This window comes from Triticum dicoccoides, chromosome 3B, assembly GCF_002162155.2.
Source record: "Triticum dicoccoides isolate Atlit2015 ecotype Zavitan chromosome 3B, WEW_v2.0, whole genome shotgun sequence".
NCBI classification, from domain to species: Eukaryota; Viridiplantae; Streptophyta; class Magnoliopsida; order Poales; family Poaceae; genus Triticum; species Triticum dicoccoides.
The window spans coordinates 617974991-617990230 of record NC_041385.1 but is presented as its reverse complement, the minus strand read 5'-3'; the positions used below and the strand labels follow the sequence as shown (position 1 = coordinate 617990230).

Genomic DNA, 15240 nt, shown 5'->3' with positions numbered 1-15240 from the left:
CTCAGGGCTCCTACCGGCTCTCCAGCCCTCACCCTCTGGTTTTGTCCACGGCATCGCACCCTGGCAAACCAATGACGGCTGAGACCCGCTCGAGGGCAGGGACCCGAGGACATAGAGCGTCGACATCTAACCAAGCTTGCGTGTTAAAGGGGGGTACCTGAGCATTGCGACTCAGGGCTCCTACCGGCTCTCCAGCCCTCACCCTCTGGTTTTGTCCACGGCATAGCACCCTGGAAAACCAGCGACGGCTGAGACTCGCTCGAGGGCCGGGACCCGAGGACGTAGAGCATCGGCATCTGGCCAAATTTGCAGGAACACATCACAAGTTGAGGCCTAGTGCCAGGTGCAACCCGCCTTGAGGTAGGGCCCTGTGAGTCCCGCGCTGGCTCACGGGTGCCCAGATACACCTCCTCATGCCCTATCGTGCCGGCCACGTGTCAGGGCGGGGCTATACACGCCCCGGGGGCTCCTCCCAGAGGGGAGCCCCCTACCACGCACCAGTGGAAGCACCATGCTCCGTGCTGGCTGACGACATTGCCGAGGAGTGGCTATGCCCGTACACATACTGAAGCGCTATGCTCCGCGCTGGTGATAAACAACTAAGGGTGGCCCCCGGCCGCATCAACCTCAGGGAGCCCCGAGCTCGGTGTCTGGCCTCATCGCAACGCCTCCCCTTGGGAGCGCTGCGCGAGGGGGCTAGGCACGGGGGCTGCGCCTGGGTCACGCCCAGGCGTACGCCACCCAGCCAGGCCCCTTGGGCCTGGTTCATCGCGCGTCTCTCCCCGAGCGGAGCCAAGGTACGGAGGCCGTTTGAGCGTCAAGGGGGACTCCTAAGCATCGCGACTTAGGAGCCTAACTGGTCACGTAGCCCCTCACTCCTTAGTTCTGAAAGGCTAACAGTGGTTGAGGTATGCGCGGGGCCGGGATCTGCAGATGTAGAATGGTAGATTCACCCACACATCTCACCTCCCTACTTGTTGTTTGTGCGCCAAGGGGGACTTCTGAGCATCGCGACTCAGGAGCCTAACTTGTCACGTAGCCCCTCACTCCTTGGTCCCGGCCTGGTTTCCGGTTGGGGCTAACGGCGCCTGAGGTATGTGCAAGGCCGGGCTCTGCCGGCATAGAACATAAGCAAGTAGGAAGAGCGCAAATTTCAAGGAATTCAAAAGCAAATATTACAGTCCATAACTGTTATCACGACATCAAACGCAAATTTAAACGCCTCCCCGAGGCATCGTGCATGTTGCAGGAACTGAAAGCAGAACATGAGTCACAGCGGAGTCATTCATTGGCGGCGGAGCTGCGCGGAGCAGGTTCGCCTTGTGGGGCTGCAGGACCGGCAACGCCTTGCTTCGGCTTGGTCCTGAAGGCCCGGAACTTTGACAGCAGAGCCTCCGCACGACCCTTCACGGCCTCAGCAGCGGCAGCGGCAAGCTCGCCACTCGCTGGCTCCAGCAGGCTGTCGAGGTCGACGTTGGGATCACGAAGGTAGGCGTGGGTAAGGACCCGCGTTAGCACTGCAGAAGACAGGACGCGCGCCTCGGCCTCAGCCGTAGGGCCAAGGCCAAGGGTGACATCTTCAAGAGCACGGACCATGAAGGGGAGCAGCTTGGCAGGGCCATCCTCGGCGCCGGCCAGCGGGCTTTCCAGGCCGCTGTCGTAGAGCGACTTTAGCAAGCCGCGAACCTTCACCTCCGTCTCCGTGAAGGCCTCGCGGTCCTCGGCAAGGACCCGCGCCTTGCCTTCCAGCTCGACCTTCCACGCCTCCAACTCCTACTCCAGTGCGCCCAGGAGGTCATGGCGTTTGTTGAGCTTGGCGTCTCGGTCCTTGATGGCCGCCTCGTGAGCCTTCAGGCCTTCTTCCTTCTCTTGGCGGATGCAGACCTCCTCGGCGAGCTGGTCCCGCAGGCCCTGCAGTTCGCTCTCCAGCGCCTTGCAACGGCCTTGGGCATCGGCCGCCTCCCCCAAGGCAGCGTCGTGAGCGGCCTTCACCTCGAGGGCGGCCTGCTTCTCCTTGTCGTAGGCCGTCGAGGCCTGAACCAGCGCAGCTCGAATCGAAGTGTCAGAGCGAAACCAGCCGGAAGCCAGCTCCAAGCGCCCGGCCACCAAGTGAGGGTCGGCGCCCAGAAGATCTTGCCGCAGCCGGTCCAGTTCGGCAGCAGCGCGATCCAAGACGGTGGAAGGGGTCGGAGAGACAATAGTTGGTGGAGTAGGAGGAGAGGACGGCAGCGTAACCATAGGACCCTGAGGCAGGACCTGCTACGCCCCAACAGCTGTGGCGACGGCATTAGGCAGGGATACCTCAGGAGTCGCTTGGGCCATGGGGGCTGAGCTCGCCCCAGCCAGCTCCACCAGGCCTCGCAAGGACGACCGGGCAGGAGAGGCTCATGCCTTGCAGCAACCTCCCTTCGTGGGCAGAGGTGCTGCCCCAGACGGAGCCTCAGGAGCCCCCTTCGGTTTCTTCGCCGCAGGCGCCAGCCTAGCCAAGAGATACAGACATCAAGCCTCAACGACAAAGCAAGGAACAAGACAAGAATCGAGCACTTACTCGTCACCGCTCGTGAGCTCGAGCAACCTCCGGCCGTACTTGAAGCCCGAGAGCCGGCTGCTGGGATCAGCCTCGCGAGGTTTGGAAGTAGGAGGCACGTCTTCAGGTCGCCTCGGAGCCGGGGCAGACCCGAGGGGGATCAGCCCAGACCTTGCCTTCTTCAAGATCGGGGGCAAGCTCCCGCCGCCCCGCTCGTCATCATCCTCGTCGTCGCTCGGCGAAAGGCGGAGAGCGCGGGACCTGCGCCGGGGGAGAGGCGCTCTCGACTCCCTGTCGGTAGCCTCGGAGTCAGGCCCCCCTTCCCGCTCCTCTTCTTCCTCCTCTTCGCTGGAGTCGTCGGAGGACACGTTCACCGTTGCCTGGGCCGCCGGGTCCTCGGGAGACACCGCGGGCACGGGCCCGTCCCCATTAAAGACGGGCATGGAGTCAACCACCTTCTCCTAATCATCTCGGACCAACAGGGGTATAGGGGCGCCCTCCAGCCTCGCCATGTCCCCTCCGACCAAAGATTAGAGGACCACGGCCAGATCTTCGTCGGCCAAAACTTCAGGGCTCAGGCGGGGCCTCCACAGCGGGAGTGAATAGTTGCGAAGTGGGGCCACCTGATGCTCCAGGAACTCCCTCAGGAGCGACACGCCAGTCAACTTCGCCGTCATCATCCCCGGCCTCAGATCCGAGTCCATCTTCTCCAACACCGGCTTCACGCGGGGGTCCACGAGTTCCGTGCGAGACCAATCATCGGAGCTCGTGGGATGCTCCGTGGGCAGGACCAGCCGAGGGTGGATGCGCCCAGTATCCACCATGACCCACTTGCACCCTGAAGCCCTCAATCCTCTTCCCGGGCTTCGAGATGGCATTGGAGCTGCCATACGCGACGAAGCTCACGCACGCGGAGAGAGGACCGTGAGAGAGCCGGAGGGAGAAGTAGTGGCGCAGCAAGGCCACCGAAGGCTGCACCCCAACATGAGCCTCGCAGTAGTATGCGAAGATCGCCAGAAGAAGGACGGAGTTGGGGTGGAGGTGCAGAGCTTGCAGGTCGTAATGGCGGAGGACAGAGAAGAAGAACTCAGAGAAAGGAGGTACCAGACCGGAAGCAATGGCGCTTATGAAGAGCGGGTAGAAGGTGCTCCCTTGGGCCTCAGGAGGGGCGGAGCCGGCCTTGAACACCTGCGCCCCGTCGATGCCTTACGATGCCACCATCGGGCGCATCCGGGCAAGGCTCGCCTTCGACACGTTCGGCGAGTCCAAGGCGGGCGAATACCAAGCCTCGGTCGGGGTCTGGCGAGGCGCCATGACTTGCTAAGGTGCGCGGTCGAAGTAGATCTGAAGATTTCGGAGGTAGAGAGGAAGGGCGCAAGAAAGGGGATCTGGAAAATGACCGGAGGAAGCAAGGGAAGCAAAGCCTAGGCAGACGCCGCTCTTTTGATGCACGCGGTTGCTGAGGCACCCATGTCCAACCAAGTGCCACGCAGCGCCCGAGGCCGTAGGCTGTTAGGGCCCGCGGCGCTTCGCACTTGCCCCTTCGCCTCTCTGCTCAGCCAAGTCCGGGCGCGCCTTGGGCCCGGGGGCTACTGTCGGCGTTCTGGGAATGGGGGTCCCCAGACTTGCCTGCCTGCGGCCTGCAGCGTGGCTCAAGGGGCGGCCCAGCATGGCCCATCTGCATCAGCATGAGTTCAAGACCCTCGCGAGGGGCCAAGCCTCGCGGGGCGGATGACGGGAGGCTTCCTCAGGCACGGCCTCGTCAGGCTGGCTCGCGAGGAGGCGGAGAGATCAAGGCGGGGTACTTCGCGAGGCGCCCATGACGCAAGCCATGACGACCAAGGGCGCCAGGCAAGCGCCAGCCCGCGAAGTGTCCTTCTTTCCTCTTTGGTGGAAAGGGAGCAAGCGTAGGCGAGAGCATCAAGCAAAGGCATCCATTTCGGTGCAACAAGACCAAGACCAGCAGATAGGTAGGATGGAAGTCATCGTGGAGCCCAAGCCGGCGTCACCACTAGAGCCTTTGGCAGGCGAGGACCAACTTTAGTCAGGATAAGTGTACTAGATGTTCCCCTTCAAAATAGCCAATTGTTGGCACCCTTCCTGCTCAATATTTGGGAAGAGGCCCTGGGCCTTTGCCTATAAATAGGACTAATCACCACAAGGTAGAGGCATCTAGAAATCAAGGGGATCCTCACCTAGAAACCAGTAGAGAGAGCGACTGAACTCCCCCTAGCAGTTCATCGCACCAGCCAAGAACAGACCCTCGTGAGGTTGTTCTTCCTTGTACTGTTCATCATCAGCCCAAGAGGCAATCCACCACACCACACACTGGAGTAGGGTATTACACCACAATGGTGGCATGAACCAGTATAAACTCTGTGTCTCTTGTGTTGTTCCTTTTGATAGCTTAGTTCATAGCGAGGCGGTAAGGTGCAGGTAGGCAGAGGGCTAAATTTCCGCGCGCACCCTAGTGTTCGAATCTATAGGGTCTGCCGGAACCCGAAATCCGACAGCCGGGCCATGAGCTTGATGGCCTCTGGTAAAGGCACCAACAAACTCATGGCACATGTCTGACCAAGAAGAAATGGAGTCTGCCAGCAAGTGCATCAACCACGACATGACGTTGGGCTTAAGTGCCAACGGGAAATAATTTGCAAACACCTTGTCGTCGCGTGCCCCAGCGGCCTGCATTGTGATGGTATAGATGTTGAGGAACTCCGATGGGTGGGTCTTGTCGTTGTACTTCTCGCCCACGTCCGGCTTGAACATGCGGTGGGAGGGCCACTGGAACTGCCGCAGCTCACGGGTAAAGGCCGAACAACCCACCTCATAAGGTAGGCCACTGTAGCCTCCCGGAGTCGGGTGGTCCAGAGCGGGTCTCGCCCGCCTGTCTGATTGGTGGCGTGCATCGCGTCGGCGCTCGATAGTGGTTCGAGCATCTTCATGAACCCGTTCCCGAAGAACTTGGCATTGATCGCGGCGGGTCCGTGGGTCGGACAACGCTACTGACATGTCGTCCCGAGCGTCATCACGACAGACCGGCGCTCGCGATGGCTGGTGTGGGGGAGGAGAGTGCAACGTGGCAGCATCTCCCCCGGCCCCTGCCCTGCTGGGACGCGGTAGCTCTATGGAGCGACGGTCCATGGGTGCTGCTGGCTGTGGCTCGTCCCTATTGGCTAGGCCGATGAGGCTCCAGACGGTGGCTCTCCACTCGTCAAGCTTATCCCCAGCGGGAAGGAAATCAAGGAGTAGTTGTGCTCATGCCAATGCTTCTGTTGGCGTGGGTGGTGGCGAAAGCTGCATGGACCATGACGCGCTCGGACCTCTGACCACGTCAGAGGGAGCCATTTCCGCCAGTGCTCCGGCATGCGTGCTGGCCTTCTTCATCCCGCGAATGGTGCACGAGGCTCTTCCCATGATGGCGCCCAAGGTCCTTGATGTGGGGACGTTGCTCACCACGCGCAACTTGAGAGGAGCGCGCGGTGGGCGACGGCGTGGGCGTCTTGGAGGTCGCCGTGCCACCAACAGGTGGTACAGCAGCAGGTGTGGAAGGCCTCGCGCCAACCGCGGGGGGCACAATTCCATCTCTGGATCCGGCAACATGCGGCCCGTCGCTCTGTTCACGAGCAGCACCGCTCGCCAGGTCCTGGCTGCCAAAGATATGTGGGTGTTCGCGGGACGCGCCCCGGGTCCTCTCTGTGACGGGCTCGCTCCCTGCCCGCACCGGTGCGGACGGTCCGGCTCCGGACGAGCCGATCGCCATCTTCGTCTTCTTCTTGGGAGCCATGGCGACGAAGAACTACTGAAACAACTCCCGAACTAGATTCTCTCAAGAAGCAGCACCCCCTACCTGGCGCGCCAAAGATGTCGGTGGAAGCGACACCTATGGGATCAAAGCGAGATCCCTACTACAGTTGCGGGGCGCGAGGTCGAGAGGAGAGCAGGATCGGGAGGCCAATTCAGTGGATACAGGGGATTTACCCAGGTTCGGGCCGCGGCTTGCGTAATACCCTACTCCTGCCTAAGATCTCTGTTGAGTGTTCTTGTACTGGAGCTAGCTACAATGGGTGTAACTTGTCCAAAGATCTGAATCCTCCTCATGGACGCATTGGGCCTCCTTTTATAAGCAAGGGGTTCGCCACAGTGGTAACAAGAGGTGGCATCGGGGCACTGTGTTTAAGCCTATCGATAGCCGTATGGGACAAAGTGCATGAAATGCGAACCCACGTCCTGTCCGCCGCCGCTCTTCCCTGCTTCGACACGCGCCCGAGCCAACCAGCCGTGTGGCACCATGTAGACTAGTAGGCAGCTGAGGTGGCGCCACGGGGGCTGGCAGGCAGCTGAGGTGGCGTGGTGGCGGGTCCTTCATGAAGATTTGCATGCCACCACGTAGGCATGTGCTGAATTGGTCCAGAAGCCCCCCTGTTGACACGTAGGTGCCTACCCAGCTGATGGGCTGGCAGCTGCATAGGGAACGGGGGCGGGACCATGGCTGGCACAGGCCTAGTGTAGATGTCACGGATGTCCTCGGCAAGGGCCTTGTCGGGGCCCCGGGAAGGGTCTTGCCACGGCATCATACTCGTCCCCGGCAAGGATGTTGCTGGAGGTCTTGTGTGCTTCTTTGGCAAGGATCTTGCCGTGGTTTCATTGCCTTCTGTTCCTCCTCTGTCTTAGAATGCCTCTTGTCTTCACAAAGATTTGCATGCCACCACAGGAGTGTCTCCCGAGCCCTGGTCTCAATGAGGTTGGGGAACTTGGCCTCAAGGGCGGCGTGTCCTGTTGGCGTGGGGCTGGGCAAGTTGCCCCGGCAAGACCCTTGTCGGGGCTGTGTATCCTGCCCCGGCAAGATTCTTGCTGGGGAGAATTACCTTGTCCTCTTGGTCTTATGGTCTTGGCGCTGCGCTGATTGTTTCTGTGACTCCGACCCTCTCCCTTGCCCTGCTTAGTGTGGTCGTGGCCACGCGGCTCCAACTGCCCATGCACTTAGTAAGGGGTACAGAATAGAGCCCCTATTTTAGTACACCGACACTGTGTATCGCACACGCCTTCATCTGGCTGCCCATTTATTTTGTTCCTCCTCATCGCAAACAGTTAATTGAACTGAAATGTATGCCTTGCATCGCACACGGAACCAAAATCTGAACCGTGTTTGATGCATACGTCATCGCAAACATTTTGGACAATTTTGACTGTTCTCTGACACCATCGTTTGCGATTATTGCATCACACACAGTTTCTCGAAGGGTCACTGATCGTAGTGTCGCGTTAGCAGCATCCTGCAGTAGTGAGTACATGGAGAAGCCTTTAGCCCTTATAAGATCTCGGAGAGAAACAACCTGGAGAGAGCATCGAAGGCTTGAGATCAACAAAATTCAAACGTAATACACTTTGTCAAAGAGTAGAATATATATGAGAAGGTCATGACACCCTTTACTTCAAAAAAGTTCAACAACTAAAAGTTTATTGATCATTCCAAACCAAGTTTTTAGTCATTCAGTTGCATTATCCTCATTCTTATAGAACATTCTATGACAAAGCTTTTATTTAGCATAGACCACATGCTCCACTATCTATTAGTCTTTAATAATTAATTAGCACTCATAAGCATTTTTTTAGAATAACTCACTCAATCGGACAATAGGAAGATTGAAGTTTTAGCAAATGCTTAGCTTCTTACCTACTCATTTGAAGGATAATGTCAACAATAATAAATAAACATGATCATATATCTTAATAATTTATATACTCATGTATCTTTCTCCAACATACTATGTTTACTTTAAAGATTAGGTTAGCTCAAGGAAATAAAAGTAAAAGATATGCCCTTCATAGAGGGAAGCAGAGATTGTCCTGCACTGTTCGTTTTTTGTTTGGGTGCTCAAACACTTAGTGAATTGAAACCATATTTTCATTGCCTCTTATGATGTTACCCATTTGCGTTATTATTATGGTTGTTTTCACTATCACAAGTTCATGGAAAACTTAAATTCCAAGTCACTAAAAATACAAACCAATTTAATTGGAAACTTTGTAACCTACACTGACTACAATTCACTTGGAATGGCCTTATTTAGCTAGATAAGTATGTTTGGGATGTACACATAATGAGCCACAAACAAGGAGAGTGGATCAACATAATAGAGGAAACATATAGTATGGCTTTGATAAAGATGCTCAGTTCTACAAATAAATTGCCAAAGCTCCTAAGATAGGTTTTCCCAAGTTCAGTCACTACAGGAATCAGCTACTTTGCCATCAGCCACGGCGGACGGAAAAGGTCTTTGCCGTCCGCCACGGACGGCAAAAGTGGACGGCAACGTACGGGACGGCAAAGAGCTACATTGTCGTCCGCTTCGGGCGGCTGACGGCAAAGGGTCCTTTGCCATCAACTGCCGATGGCAAAGAATACTGATGGCAATAATTGCGCTGTTACTCCGTTAGGTGGTTAACGGCAAGCCTTTGCCATCGGCCGCTGACGGCAAACATTGGAAAGCCTTTGTCGTCTGCCACTGTAGGCAAAGTTTTTTTTCTCTTTGCCGTCAGCCACTGTTGGAAAACTGACCAAATAGGTCAGCCTCCCTGGAAGCACAGTTGCCTGCCACGTGGCCTCTTTGCCATCCGCTGCTGATGGCAAAGAGACCTTTGCCGTCGGTGGCTGACGGCAAAGAGCCTGCATATTGGCTCTTTTTCTGTATTTTTAAATCCAACAATTTTCACAGCAAATATATATGACATATATAGATATATTTCACAAAGCTATTTAACAGCACATAAGTTTCATCGTACATACATATATAGTTCCATCCACTCATACATAGCAAGTTCCATCAAGATAGCAAAGTTGCACATACATATTACAATGCAAAGTTTCATCAAGATAGCAAGTTCCATCGTAGCAAGCTAGAAGAATACTAGAAGAGAATGAAATTAAAAATAAGCACTCCTTCATAGCAAGCTAGCTTCCGAGAAGTGAATGAAATCTGCAAAATGGCAAATAAGAAAGTTAGGAAAAGGTGACTAGAAGAAGAAGACTAGAAGAAGAAGCATGCCATCGTTTGTGAGGTAACTTAGGTGAAATGGATTGTTTATGAGCTAACTTAGGTAAAATGCATCATTTTAGAGCTAATGTAGGTAAAATGGATCATTTATGAGCTAACTAAGCTAATTATTCCGTTTTTTTACATAAGTAAGGTAAGTACATGTCATTATTGAGCAAACCTAGTTAACTAAGCATATTATAACTAACTTAGGTCATTTTGAAGGAACAAAGCTAAGTATAGATCGTTTTAGAGCTAACTTAGGTAAATGGCTGGTTTTGGAGGTCAGTAAGCTTATTAAGTCATTTTGCAGGAAAAGAAGCTACGTCTAGGTCATTAAGGTAAGCATATTGGATGAAATAAAGCTAAGTCTAGGTCTTTATCCATTTGTTAAGCAAAAAACTAGAGAAACTTACCTTGATCATGGAGGTGTGGGAGCGGGCTGGCTCAGGCCAGTAGTAGGAGAAGGATCGTGTGATGCTTGTGTGGAGTAACGCTGCACCAAAGATCATTTCCAATGTTTCGTTAGCATGATGACACTCAAATGTTAAGACTGGCAAGTAACGTCCATTCAAATTAAACTCACCGTGGTCTCAGGAGCAATCTCTGGATCAATGGCTATGGAGCCACGGGACCTCCCGCCACTAGATATCATCACCCGATCTGGATTGTAGGGGATCTAGCTCGGGTTAAACTCCTCCCCTTTCCTCGCCTTCCCCTTGACTTGCTTGTAAGAGGAAGTGTGGGCCATGGAATACAGGTCATACCCCTCTGGCACCTTATCCGTCTTATTGTAGCATGCCTGAAAGAGAGAAACAAAGTAAATTAGTAATTAAAGGGCTCAAGCTAGCATGATGAATGAATTGCATTAATAATGAAGCAAACCACATTACCCAATTCCGCCCGAACTGATATAAGCTGGAGCTACCTTGATGGTGTGGCACACCTTCAATTTGGGCACGTTTGTCCTTGGCCTCAGTCGGCTCCCCTTCCATCTTTCAACACCTGCCATGACAAAGAGTAAACGAAATTAGTACAACATAAAAAAAATACCAACATGAATAATAATATGTATATCACTTAAGTGTATCATCATCAAGTACAACATAAAAAAATTGAATACCTGACACTACTAATAATCTCGATCAGTATCATCAATAAATGCATAATCATCATCATCACTATAATCAATGACGGGCTCATAGGGTTCAGTGGCATCAACATGTGGAAGGCCACCTTTACGTAATCGGTCAAGCATTGAGAGGTCATCCGCAGCAGTAACCTCTTCTTGTTCCGGCTCTTCTTGTTCCTCCTCTGGGGTGATGTGGGATTCATTGTCGCTGTCTACTTCAATGTTTTGGGGTGAAGTATACCGGTTCTTGAAACGCTTTTTGGAAAGACGTGTCTCTTGGAAGAATTCTCCTTCATATGTGTCTGGGTTAATGTGAGGTTCATAATCCTCTTCCTTTGGGGGAGATAGTCTAGCACGTGGCGGCACTTCATAAACGACATCCCAACCTTTCAGATTTGGATTAGTTTGGCAGGCCCAGGGTAGATAGAATACTTGGGTCGCCTGTTGAGCCATAATATAGACATCAGGAACATTTAAATGGGTGCTTTGGTTGATTTCAACTAGCCCTATATGTTCATGAGTCCTTCTAGTCTCCTTCGGCTTAAACCAATAACATTTGAAGACTACGACATTCGGTGGGTTTTCACCATAGAATAGAAGTTCATAAATTGCTTCAACTCTCCCATAATACTCGGTACCTCCTTCGCCGATAGTAGATACACAACAATTTGTAGACTTTCGGTCGGCCATAGATAGCTCTTTGCCATAGGTACGAAAACGATACCTGTTGATGTCGTATTTGTCAAATGAACGGACCTTATAGTCAAAACCATTAGCGACTTGTCTCAATTCGGCGTCCATAGACTCTGAATTAGCCTACAAGTTTAATATGAAAGGATTGTTGCATTATGCACAAATTAGCGAATGAAATGAAATTGTCTAATAGAATTTACCATTTGTTTGAACCAAGAGATGAAACCGGGATAGCCGCCTCCTTGCTTTGCGAGAAGCTCATACTCTTCGACAGAATCCTTTTGGATCACCGCTCCATACGAGAATAGGGCGACGTATCGACTGTATGAAATATCCAGGAATAAGAGCAGTTCAAAGGAAATAGAAGTTGCGAAACAATGTACCGAGAACTTACTCGATGTACGGTCGCACTTCTATCAGGTTGTTGAAGATATACAACGAAATGGTCTGCCATTCTTTGTTATCCAAAGATACTGGATTTGAAACACTAGCTGGTGCGAGATTGCCTTTGAATAGGCTGAGGTTGGATCCACCATTTTTAGGCTCGTCAGCATTGTACCGAGGCTTCGGATTATGCAAATGACGATTTTTGGTTTCGTAGTGTGCTGTCATGAAGTTTGCCGCCTCCTCAGTGATGAATGCCTCAGCCATAGACGCTTCAATTCTACGTTTATTTTTACATTTTTCTCGAAGCGTCTTCTGCATCCTCTCAGTTGGGTAGCACCAACGATTTTGCATGGGCCCCCCCAATCTTGCCTCGGTCGGGAGATGCAAAATCAAATGCTGCATTGGATTAAAGAAGCCCGGTGGAAAGATCTTCTCTAACTTGCAGATCAACTCTGGCGCCAACTCTTCCATTTCTTCTAGCACGCCAGGCGATAGTTCTTTCGCACAAAGAACATGGAAGAAATAGCTGAGTTCTGCCAGTATTAGCCATTCATCCTCAGGGATGAAGCCACGCAACATCACCGGCATTACCCGCTCAATCCGTATGTGCAATCATGACTCTTGAGACCAAATATCTTCAATTTATCAAGACTCGCTCCCCTCTTTAGATTCGCTGCATACCCATCGGGGAACATCAACTACATTTTCACCCACAAGATAATTTCCCTCATAGCTGGCCTTCCAAGATTGAACCATGCCTTTGGCTTCGTCCAATTCTGCTTTCCTTTCGGTTCTTTCATGTTTCGTAACGGCCTATCACATAGCGCCTCCAGATCGACTCTAGCCTTAGTATTATCCTTTGACTTCCCATCTATGCCTAACAATGTACCAAAAAGTGCCTCGGCTATATTCTTCTCAGTGTGCATCACGTCGATGTTGTGTGGGCAAAGGAGGTCTTTGAAGTAAGGCAGATCCCATAAGCATGTTTTGTGAGTCCAGGCATGCTCAAAATTATACCCCTTGAAGTACCCTGGACGCTCTGGATCTGGCTCGAGAGAGTTTAACTGATCCAGGGTCTGTTGGCCTGTCAACGCAGGTGGTGCAGAGTTTTTTACAGCTCTACCTCTGATGAAGTTCTTCTTGTCTTTCCTGAACTTATGGCGAGGATCCAGGAACTGTCTATGCATGTCGAAGCAAGAAAACTTGCGACCGGCCTGAAGCCAACGAAACTCAAGAGCTCCCTTGCATGTGGGGCACGGGAACCTTCCATGCACACACCAGCCAACGAATAGCGCATACGCCGGCAAGTCATGCATCAAGTACTTGTACCAGACACGCATTATGAAGTCTCGTTTGCTATAGGCATCGTATGTCTTGAACCCATTATCCCAGGCTTCTTGCAATTCGTCCTTAAGCGGCTGCATGTACACATTCATATTTTTCCCCGGATAGTTGGGCCCTGGAATTATCAACGTCAGGAAAATGTTCTTTCTTTGCATAATCTGTCCGGGGGGGAGATTGAGTGGAAAGACAAATACGGGCCAATAACTGTATTGGGATGCCGTCATACCAAACACACTGAACCCATCGGTGTTGATGCCGACTCGAGGATGCCTCGGATCTGCCGCTTTGTCAGCATGTAATTCATCAAACTTTTTCCACGTAACACCATCCGATGTGTGTACCATCATCAGATTACCATCTGCATCTAGTTCGGTTCTTTTGCCTATTTTGTGCCATGTCATCTGTCTGGCCGTCTCTTCGACCATGAAAAGACGTTGAAGTCTTGGTACGATTGGCATATACCGAAGAACACTAACACGGATTTTGGTTTGTGTCTTCTCACCCATACCGTTGTCTACCACAATATACCTGGAACACTTGCAAATGGGACAATAGTTCAAGTCCGCATAGTCAAGCCTAAATAAGGCACATCCTTTCTCACAGGCATGTATCTTCTCATAGGGCATCTTCAGTGCACGGAGGATTTTGTCCGACTGGTACAGGTTTGCAGGCATTACATGGCCTTTGGGTAGAAAGCGTCCAAATACTGTCATAATTGCGTCATAGCATTCTCTGCCCAAGTTGAACTGAGCCTTCAAAGCCATTACTTGTGAGATGGCATCCAACTGACAAAGCTCAGTGTGCTCGTGGAGCGGACGTTTTGAAGACTCCAACATTTCATTGAAGGCCTTTGCAGATTCCTCCATCTCCTCGTCCGAATCCCGAGCATCATCATAGTCTTGCACCATGTTTTCCATCCCGGTACCATGCTCGTCGGTGCGACGATGATCCACCTCAGCTCGGTCACGTTGGGTAGACTCACCATGAAATGTCCACACCGTATAATCGGGCGTAAAACCATTCTTCTGCGGGTGTTTACCTATTTCAGCCTCTGTCCTCTTTTCCCAATTGTCGCATCGGAAACAGGGGCACCAAGTTTTCCTCTCGCCATTTGCAAATGCGGCTTGCACAAACCCCTTGGTTTTTGTGAACCATTCAGCGCTCCATTTGTTCTGACCAGTGTGACCGGTATACATCCACGCACGATCACTCATCTTGACTTTCAGAGCTACTGGACACACAACAATTATATATATAATTCACCATGTATATATTCATCAGTTGATCTACTTTGTCAATTTTATTACGTCCATGCAACCTACACTCTAATAGGTAATGATAGGTCCTAATCCCACCCGAGTATGTGTAGATTGGGTTCATTTTCCCAAGCTATGCTCCGGATCCGACGCAAAATTTCGGCAGCACCTCCCCGCTGTTCTCCTGATACACGTCTCTGCAATAAACAGAGAGGATGTGTACCCGGAGAACAACAGGGGAGGCACTGACGAAATTTATGCGTCGGATCCGGAGCAAAGCATATGGGAAAACGAACCCAATCTACACATACTCGGGCTGTCCATGGATAGCGTTGGACAATTCGAAAGAATCAAGGTTATAAATATGCAAATGCATGCATATTTATAACTATGACGCTTTCGAACGGGAGACACATATTGGTTATGCATACTGATGATTCAAGACACATATATAGCTAGCTACCAAATTTCATCTCATTTGTGCAAATAATTAATGGGGGAGAAGGACATGTCATTTGTGCTCACCCACGAACGAAGGGCCAGAGCTCGTCAAATGCACGGCGAGGTCGTCGAACACCAAACCTCGCAGCGATGAAACAACTGCACATTTAAATCTACCCGATCAACACAATTATATATGATGTTTTTCATAACAAAATCGAAAAATATATGACCTAACTAATAATTCACAAATATATAACCCCGTCGGCCTCTGGAAGGCCAAAGAGCACCTTTTCGGGAGGTTTAGGGGGTCGGGGTGTCATGTCGGTGTCGGGGTGCTGTTTCGGGGTCAGGGTGTCGTGTCGGGGTCGGGGTGTGGTGTCGTGGTCTGTGCGTCGGGGTGTGGTGTCAGGGTCGGGGTGT

At 51.9% G+C, this 15240-nt stretch overlaps 1 pseudogene; it reads left to right on the top strand.

The window, feature by feature from the left end:
* LOC119282797 overlaps window positions 1-15240 on the top strand; it is an 81396-nt pseudogene that overhangs the window by 38168 nt on the left and 27988 nt on the right.